General features: G+C 45.0%; 1 long non-coding RNA gene across 1 annotated transcript; it reads left to right on the top strand.

The window, feature by feature from the left end:
* The first annotated feature begins 1,400 nt into the window (after nt 1-1,400).
* Nucleotides 1,401-3,541, top strand: LOC126486634 (uncharacterized). The gene is made up of 3 exons (XR_007588174.1): nt 1,401-1,692; nt 2,040-2,191; nt 2,687-3,541. It is a non-coding gene; the product is annotated as an uncharacterized lncRNA (long non-coding RNA).
* The last annotated feature ends 6,817 nt before the right edge of the window (nt 3,542-10,358 follow it).

The raw sequence follows: 10,358 nt of genomic DNA, 5'->3' as shown, positions 1-10,358 counted from the left end.
TGTCGTTACAAAATACGGTCTTTTATAGCCCAGGCTAACCTCAAACTTCGTCGATAGCCGAGGCTGGCTTGAATCCCCTGGCCTCCACCTTCCTAGTGCTGGAACGGTAGTCCATTTGCCGTTAGCCCCGTCTTTGTCCCCGTCTTTCTTTTACCATCCAAACCTTTTACTTCTCTGGGATCTATTGTAGTATTAAAGTATTAGGTGTAAGGCAAGAATGTGGCTATTTTTCCCCTGTAGGTAATTTCCTAATTGTCACACAACCACTTATTGAATAAACTTTCTTTTCCCTGTGGTTTGTGTATAAGAAACAAAGAACAGCCAGATGCCATCTCCTGGGGTTTGCAGAAATAAGTGACAAGCTAGGATATAGAGGCAGCAAAATGGCAGGTCCGCTGCCACAGCAGGGTGCCCATCCTTGTCCCAGCAGACCCTCCAGCAAATCAAGGACTAATGGCCAAAGCTGGGGTGTAAGGCCCTGGAGGAAGATGTGCATTTGAATGTGTGTGTCTCCGATGTGTCTTTAAACACCGCTGAACTGTGGCGTACTGCTTGTGGTTGACAAACGTGAAGTCAGGTAGCAGGGCTGTTTCTAAGAGGACCCCCCCCCCCATCCCCATAGCTCTCACTGGTGTTTATAGTAAAGGAAATTAGGCACAGTCCCATTCCTCCCCATCCCATCTCCCAGACCCAGGTGCCTGGGCTTCAAACGATTGGTGACTGCCAGGGATGGGGAGCAGAGAAAGAGAAACAGGGACTTCATAACGGGTCTGTTTGGGGTGTTGAAAAGGTTTGGGAATGCAGAGGCTGTAGCTGACTAACAGCGGGAACAAACTAGATGCTGACAAGCTGCTTGAAAATGGTATGTAACTTTGTCTCTACAAAAAGACACGTGATGAAAGAAATTTAACAATAAAATTCACCTTCACTTTAAGACCTGAAATTGTTCTGCTTTCATAAATAATGAATCCAACTTGCAAAGACTTCTTTACCACTTTGGCTATGATCTAACCGGTCATCAACGTGTTATCATTTGTTGAAAAGATAATGAAGACCAAAACCTCTCCAAACAGACACGGATATCCATCTCAGCACTGACACAAACCCGTTGTGGGTTTGTCTGTTCTGGATGCAGCACATAAACACAGTTACATCATCTGTGACCTTTGTGTCGGGTCCTCCCACTTAGCACGGTGTTACTGAGGATCACGTGGGTCACTGCATGTGCCCCTATTTCACTGCTTTCTCCTGTTGAGCAACACTTCATGGTGCAGATATCACATTTTCCTCTGTGAGAAAGGACTCGACTTTGTAGCCGAGGCTGGATTTAGAACTGCTGTGATCTTTCTGCCTCAGCCTCTCAAGGACTGTGATGATCACGCTGTGCCAAGAGTTTCGTATCATCCAATGGGTATTCTTCTGGCTATTCTGAATACCGTGCTGTGTGTATGCATGCGTGTGTGTGTGTGTGTGTGTGTGTGTGTGTGGTTCATTTTATAAACTAACAAAACTATTTTATGTGTGTGTATGTTTTGCCCACACGTATGTTTGTGCACAACTTGTGTGCTTGGTGCCCACAGCATCCAGAAGAGAGTGCTGGGACCCCTGGAACTAGAATTGCAGTTGGCTGTGAGCTGCTATAAACACTCTATTATTCTGGGGATTGTATCCTGGTCTTTGTACAACTTAAATGTAAGTCTCCTGCCCTCTAGTGGACACTTTAAGTCATGGTCACACAAAAAGCCAAGACAATTGCTCTTTGAACAAACAGATGGCTTCTGGTACCTCAGAAGCATGGAGACATCTGCCTGCTATGGGCGTCCCTTCTGGGAAGCACTGTGGCCCTCTTCATGATCTTGGTGTTGGCATCATGTGGTTTTACTCTTTCTGGGCTGCCATGGATCGGTAGTCACCATCCAGTCAAATGCCCGACCAGGAAGGTCCACCACCAGCTAAGGGTCCTCATACAGGAAGGTGGGAGACCCGGCTAAAAAGATCTCCAAATCGGAGCAATAAAAAGCCTCTTTCTTCATCCATAGCTGAGAAAAAGGCATGAGAAGAATTTGAACCATGAGGGATTTGAAGAACAGGGCAAAGGATGTTGGATGTGGAAGGGGCCAGGGCTGCCTTCAGACCTAGTGAGGTGGCAGGCAGCAGGGGAAGCTGTCCTGCTTACTCTTCTATCCCTGCGGTAAGACAACACGGGCAAGGCAACCTCTAGAAGAGTTTATTTGGAGTTTACCAGCTCTGAAGGGGAGGTCATGACTATCATGACGGGAGAAGGGGGGAGATGGCGGCACACAGGGAGGCAGGCGGTGCTGGAGCAGTAGCTGAGAGCGCACACATCGATCCGCGACCACAAGGGAGCTAACTAGGAATCTTGGGGGGGGGGGGGGGGGAAGGGTTGAAAGCCAGAAGCCCACCTCCAGTGACACACCTCCTCCAACGAGGCCACACCCCGTAATCCTTCCCAAACAGTTCTACCACCTGGGGACTAAGCATTAAACTATATGAGCCTCTGGGGGTCACTCTCATTCAAACCCCCAAAGAACTGCTGGTGTGACCCATGACTGTTGTCTATCCCTCACCTTCCCTAAGAGTTTTAAATTCAGGATCAATTCAGGTAGTTTCCAACATCAAATCTAACCAATAAAATTGCTTTGAATATGACATTTTGTTTTTTCAGGTCCCCAGAGAAATAGTTTATATTATTATCCTACAGAGGAGATGCTCAAGTCTCCAAGAAACTGCCCGAGACCCACCCAAGGTCCTGCTGCTCTTGACAAACTACACCAATGCTCCTGTTCTTTCCACTACCTCATAAGCCACACAACACAGATTGGAACTGATGCCTACAAGTTATGAGATTGGGTGCTTGCTCCACTTCTGCCAGAGGAAAACCCTCTTTAAAGAATCGATAGGTTAGGGCTGGCAAGATGGCTCAACTGGTAGTAAATACACTTGCTGCCAAGCCTAATGTAATGACCTGTATTCAACCTACAGAGCCCACATAGTAGGGGATGGCACACACACACACACACACACACACACACACACACACACACACCGTGAAAACTAAAAACAATAGGTTAAACAGTTTTGGTCAGCTCATCATATAATGTTTTGTGCACCCTTTAAAATCAGTTAACACGGGACTGGAGAGATGGCTCGGTGGTTAAGAGCACTGGTTAAGCTGCTCTTCCAAAGGACCCAGGTTCCTATCCCAGCACCCACACGATGGCTCATGGCCATCGGTAACTTTAGTATTAGGTAATCCTATGTCCCCTTCTAGCCTCCGCGGACACTGCGTACACGTGGTACACAGACATAATGTAGGCAAAATAGTCATACTCATAAAATAAAATAAATAAATCTTAAATAAAATAAAATGAAAAATCAGTTAACAGCTGGAGATAGCTTGAGTTCTTGCTTTATAATCCTTTCTTCTTCTAGTCAGCTCATTCTGAATCTGATTGTTGATTGAAGAGCCTTTCCCAGAAGTTCAGACCCCCAATTTTTAATTGTTTTTATTGATTTATATATTTTTCTCTGCTCTCCTCCCTTCCTCCACCTTCCCCTCTCCCATGATCTGCATACTCCCAATTTACTCAGGAGATCTTGCCTTTTTCTACTTCCCATGTAGATTAGATCCATGTATGTCTCTCTTAGTGTCCTCATTGTTGTCTAGGTTATCTGGGATTGTGGTTTGTAGGCTGGTTTTCTTTGCTTTATGTCTAAAAGCCACTTATGAGTGAGTGCATATTAAGTTTGTCTTTCTGGCAGACCCACATTCTTGAGGTCTATTCTCTGTCTTAGCTTTAGTCGGACAACTATGGTTTTAGCCTTAAGGATCTTACATTGATGAAGAATTCTTAATCTGGATGAATGTTAAGAAGCGGGAAGATCAGGAGTTCAAAAATCAACCTCAGCTACAAAGCGGATTCGAGGCAAACTTGCAATGTATAAGACTTTGTCTTAAAAACCAAAACAAAATGCAAAAACAAACCACCACCACCAAACAAACAAGCAATTCCTTGAGGAGATGCTATGTGGTGTAACACCCAGAGCTGTGAGGAAAGCGAGGAATAAATTTCTGTTTACTTAAAATCCAAAACAAACAAACAAACAAAAAAGAGTTATGAAAGTGGTTCATACCCATAATCCCAGCACTAGGAGGCTGAGTCAGGAGGATTGCTGTGAGTTTGAAGCCAGCCTGAGTAACATAAATATTAAGTCGCAGGCCAAAGAGATCTGCCTTAGTTCCTTTACTGTGGCGATGATAAAATCTAACCTGACAAAAGCACCTTAAGAGAGAAGTGGTCTGTTTTGACTGAGAGTTCCGGAGGGGGCGACGGTTGAGTCTGTCCTGACTCAAGGGCGGGATGACGGGAGTGTGAGGCTGCTCTCTCACACTGCAGTAGCAAAAAGGAATTAGGATTACAGGAAGCCAGTCCTCACTGAAGTACTTCCTCCAGCTAGGCTCCCCCCCCCCCCCAGTTCCCCTGTTTGTTCTAAAGGCTTCACAACCTTCTCAAACAGCACCAAACACGTGAGGCTATGGGGGACACTTCACGTGCAAGCCACAGCAGACTCCGTTTCAAAGACAAAAGCAAAAACTCACTGAAAACACTCATCCGAGTGACTTGAAAAACCAGTGTATGTTGGGTTTAAGTGCTAGCACTTCATTTCGTTTCAGATCACAGGAGAGGGTGGTATGGTCCAGTCATGAGCACCAAATTTTCCCAGTGTGCAGCCAAGCCCAAAAGCCGCTGGATTATCTAAATGGCTCCTTGTCCCGCTGCTTCCTTCGTTCAGCGTGACGTTGTTTGGTCTGTTGGCATCCCTGGCTTTTCGGGGCAGGCATGTCCATGAAGGGCCGCAGAAAATGAAGGGACTGCTTTGGGTCTGCATCTCCTCAGTTCTCTGCCCAGGGCTCTGGGCTCCGTCTTCACACAGGACCTGCAACTTTCTGTACACAGATCCCTGAACTCTGAACCTTTTGCACAGGTTCAGAGAAACAAAGTACATCCAGCTACACAGACTTGGACTTTATTCATTCCCTCTGATCTGCCAGTCTGCTCCGTCTTGTTATTCAGGCTTTGTGCGGCCGCATTCCAAGCCCCAGGCCTCTGCTCTCTTGGTCCCTTGCACTATAGGCGTAAGAACTTGTGCATAGGTCAATGTGTGCGCGCTAAACTCTGGGAGAATGTACTGAAAATCCGTAAGCCTAAAAAGCTTGGTGGTGGCTTATGCCTTTAATCACAGCACTCGGGAGGCAGAGGCAGGTGGATCTCTGAATTTGAGACCAGCCTGGTCTACAGAGAGAGTAGTCAGGACAGCCAGGGCTACACAGAGAAACCCTGTCTTGAAAACCAACCAACCAACCAACCAACCAACCAACAAACAAACAAACAAACAAACAAACAAATAAATAAGCTAGCCACTTCACCCTTTTGAACCAAAGGTTGGTTTGTGCAGTTCTATAACTCACCGTAAGGAGGCACCATTAGTTCTCACTCATATTGACACCTGGAGAGTTTGGGATGCGGGAACGGCTTAATTGGCAAGTTTCCCTTTTCATTGTACTTTCTACTCAGCTGCACAAAATAGATCTTTAAAAAAAAAAGCCCAAGAAACAAAACAAAAGGGGAGGGGGGAAGCAACAGATTTCATTAGCACAATACAAGGAATAGATTTCAATTTTCCAACCTTTGGTCTGGGTTGAGCAGATCTACTTCAACATTCACAATCCTAATTAACCACACCCTGGACCAGTCAGAATCTCTCATTTGTCAACACCTGTTGTCAACAACCTTGAGAGAGCAAAAATAAGCTCAGACTCTCGTGACCTTTAGACAGTGTGGAAGAGGATCACATCTGTCTGTGCCCCAACAGGTGGTAATGGGAGCACGCCTTTTATCCCAACACTCAGGAGGCAGAGGCAGGTAGAGCTCTGAGTTGTCTTGATTTACATTTCCTTGATCGCTAAGGAAGCTGAGCATGATCTTAAGTGTTTTTTTGGCCATTTGAACTTCTTCTGTTGAGAATTCTCTGTTCAGCTCAGTGCCCCATTTTATAATTGGGTTGATTAGCCTTTTACGGTCTAGTTTCTTGAGTTCTTTATATATTTTGGAGATCAGACCTTTGTCAGTTGTGGGGTTGGTGAAGATCTTCTCCCAGTCAGTGGGTTGCCTTTTTGTCTTAGTGACAGTGTCCTTTGCTTTACAGAAGCTTCTCAGTCTCAGGAGGTCCCATTTATTCAATGATGCCCTTAATGTCTGTGCTGCTGGGGTTATACGTAGGAAGTGGTCTCCTGCTCTCTGTATTTTTCATCTTTAAGTGCCCCCCCTTTTTTTTAAAAAAAAGAGAAAACAAAAAACTCTGGTCTTGAACTCACAGGGATTCACCTGCCTCTGCCTCCCAAGTGCTGGGATTAAAGGTGTACGCCACCACCACCCGGCTTATTTTTGCTTTCTGAGAGAGGGTTTCTCTGCGTTTCTTTGACTGTCCTGGATCTCACTCTATAGACCAGGCTGGCCTTGAACTCAGAGATCTGCCTATCTCTGCCTCCCAAGTGCTGGGATTAAAGGCATGTGCCATCACACCCAGCTACTCTATTTATTTTTTAAAGGACTTTATACTTTTTCTTTTCTTTCCCAAGCCTACGTATATTTTTAAACACACTGTAAACCATTTAGAGACTTTTTTTCCTGTCAGAATCTGTTTTTACTGTATATATCTATCTTTTTCTGAGCACGTGATTCTTTAATCTTCTAAGCAGCACGGCTAAGGTTAAAGCTGCAGCTTTGGTGGCTGGCTCCGCCCCATTCCTTAGCTTTCTGAGAGTCTAGTTTCTTGTTGGAGGTACAGGCAGGAGCCATGTTTATTGCCGAAATTCGTAGAGTTTCTAGGTCCATGCCACCACCAAGAAGCACGCTGCCAGATGCTCAAATACACCACTTAAGTGTTTGGTGGCAGGCCCTCTCAAGAGAATTGATAGATCTTTGCTGCTAACACTGAGTCAGAAAGCCTTTCTGAAAGGAGCCGCACCTCCATTTGCCTCTAGCAAACAGAGCCCATCTGAGAAAATGCTGGTACCAAGAAGCCATGCTTAACTCTGTTCTTTTGTGTCTAGAATCCCTTCCCAAGCTCTCATTTTATGCAGATGTAGTTGCAGAACATTGGGCACCATTTGTAGACAGACGTTTCTGTCCTGCCCAGTCCCACAGTCGTTCAGTCCCAAATAAACTCACAGAGGCTTATATTAATTATAAACTGTTTGGCCTGTTAGCTCTGGCTTATTATTAACTAGCTTTTATGACTTAAATTCACCCATAATTCTTGTCTATTTTTAGCCAAGTGGCTTGGTACCTTTTCTCAGTAAGACATTCTCATCTTGTTTCTTCTGTGTTTGGCTGGTGACTGACTCTCTGCCTTTCCTCTTCCCAGAATTTTTAGTCTGGTTGCCCTGCCTATACTTCCTGTTTGGCTACTGGCCAGTCAGTGTTTTATTAAACTAGTATGAGTGACAATCTTTACAGTGTACAAGAGCATTTCCCACAGCATGAACAGCATTTACTCTAGACACCCTGACAGAAGCAACTAAGGGAGAACAGATTTGTTCTGCTCACAACCCCAGGTCACAATCTGTCACTGCTGACAGTCAAGGTGACAGGAACTGGTCACAGCACATCGGATTAGTGAATGCATGCCTCTGTTTATGTTTACCATGGGTGCTGCTCTGAACAATGCAAAAATCACGTTTCTTTATAAAAAAAAGGGTGACTTCCAATAGGATAATGATGACTTCCATCTCTATCACACTATAGAAGTTTCTGATGCATTATCAGCTTTCACTTTCTGTCATTCGTATTTATCAATCCATCTATCTACCTACGTGATCTTAGGTAGCCCAGGCTAACTAACTCCTGCTTTGACCTTCCCAGTTCTGGGCTAACAGATGTCACCACCAAGCGTGGCTTGTTTCTGGTCTTATAGTGAAGCTGTTGATCCGTTTTGAGTTGATTTTTGTACAGGATGAGATAGAGATCCAACTTCAGCCCTTTATTCAAGCAGCACTTAAGAGTCTGTCTTCCCTCCCTGCTCCTCCCACCCCAGCCTAAGCCCATTGGGATTACTCCTCCTCCCCTGGACCTTCCCAAACCTCTTAGCATTATTTGGGCCTCACTTCCGCTTTGGCCACCTGAAGTCTGTTTCTTCTATTCTGTGATTCCGTCTCCAGACGTTAAGTTTCTTTACACTCTTGAGTTCTTTTCCTTGATTTCCCCAAATGGTCCTAAAGGGCATCTACATGATAATGCCTTCCAATTCCTGTTCTTGTCTAGCCTTGGGGAGCTTTATGCTAGCTTCATGTTGGGGCAGGGATTTAGCTGTGTCCAGTGTTACCCTGCAGAGTACACAAAGTACCCAACAGCCCTCCACAGCCTTTTCATTTGAACGTAGTCTGAAAGCACCTGAGATTCCTAGACTTCATTACCTTCACCTGCTTGCTTGAATCCTCAAGACAGTGATGTGGGATTCCCCTCTGTATACCATTGGTTTAAAAAGCTGCTCTGGGCCTCTAGCAGGGCTGAATAGAGCAAGGTGCTGAATTCCAAGCAGAGATAGAGGAAAAAGAAGGTGAAGTCAGGGAGACGCCATATAGCTGCCGCCAAAGGAGACAGATGCCTGGTAACTTTACTGGTAAACCATGAGCCTCGTGGTCATGGAAATGGCTTAATTTCCTAGCTAGAAAGACGCTTAAGCTATTGGCCAAGCAGTGATTTAATAAATGCAATTTCTGTGTAATTATTTTGGGTCTGGGAACAAGCAGGCTCCGCCAAAGATAGTACCCCAGGTGTTTAGTTAGAAAGTGAGTCCTATTCTCCCAAGTCCTCAACCTCCCCCCCCCCCCATCTCTCACTACGATCTTTGTATCTGCCCTAGGTACCTGCCGAGGGTTCATCTGGCTTTCACTTTTCATATCCATTTCTCATGTTGAAACCTCTTTACCATCATGTGAAGCCAGCTATCCTCCAGCAGCTTCCCATTACCTACACAAGCGGCCTGGGATGACTGGTTTCTGCCACTCCATCCTCCTTTCAGGCCTCTTCACCTTGCACCCTTTGTGCCTGGTGTTCTCACCTGGAAAGCAGACTCCCTGGCATGCCGCAGTCGGAGTCCTTTTTTCATCTATCAAGTTTCAGCTCCACCATCTCACCACAGAACCCTGCCCAACCACCTGATCTGGGGCAGGTTTCACTGCTACTGTTACTGTGGCCAGTTTCCTGGTTCTTGCTCACAATGTACCCCACACAGCCCCTTCCTAGTTTGCCTTCTCTGCGTATGTTCAAGGTCTTATTCAGTTATATACCAGGCTAGTACCCTGGCCATAACACATTCATTGATTCCAAGTTCATCACCCTAATTTTATTAGAAGCAAGAAACCCAATCATTACCACACACCAATCTTGCTAAGAGCATTGTATTCTGGAGTCACAATTCTCTGGCTCAAATTCCAGCTGATCCACTGACCAGCTGGGATGTTGGGAAGATTAATCCTTGAATGCTTGCTTGTCTTCATTGGTGGCTGGGAACTGTAGCATCTTTACCAACAAAAGTCATTGCAAAGATTAATGGGATGCCTAGCCTAAGACTGAGAATTAATTCTATGGCTTTCAATATCAACCTGAAAACTGCTGGGCAAACCCATTCCCTTGCTGTTCACAATGGAACAAGGTTTTCTGAATCTCTTCCACTTCTACTCGGTTTGGAATCTCCATGTATGTCTACACACTCATAGTTTTATGAAGCCCACAGGCATGTACCAGCACTAAAACCAGGCTTTTTAAGAAAGTCAGTTACCATGGTAATGTTTCATCACAAGTGAACCATTAGTCATGGTCAGGACCACACAGTGGGTCTGTTTATCTGCCAGAATTTTATGTTTATTAAAGGAAAACTACAAAACCCCTAGAGACTTTAATGTAACTGCATTACAAGAGATTTTTTTTCCCTAGAACTATATTAGATAGGAGTATTTCTTCTCAATCTTTTTAAGATATAAAAGTTTCTTTTTACTTGCGTGTATGTATATACATGTACTGCATGCCTGCCTGGTGCCCATGGAGGCTAGTAGTGGACATCAGATCCCTTGGTACTGAAAGAACAGGTGCCATGCACGTGTGTGCTGGGAAGTAAACCCAGGTCCATTCCAAGAACAGCCAAGGCTCTACTGAGCCGTCGCTCCATGCTCCTATTTTTTTTTATTGTAAAACAAAAACTCAGTGGGTAAATGTTACTAAAAATAAGAGGTGAAATAAGGTGATCTCTCATTTATATTAAAAGACTCCAGACGG

This window comes from Alexandromys fortis, unplaced genomic scaffold (genome assembly GCF_014885135.2).
Source record: "Alexandromys fortis isolate MF-2015 unplaced genomic scaffold, M_Fortis_MF-2015_v1.1 scaffold_18, whole genome shotgun sequence".
NCBI lineage: Eukaryota > Metazoa > Chordata > Mammalia > Rodentia > Cricetidae > Alexandromys > Alexandromys fortis.
The sequence above is the reverse complement of the archived record's forward strand: the minus strand, read 5'-3'. Positions and strand labels throughout refer to the sequence as shown.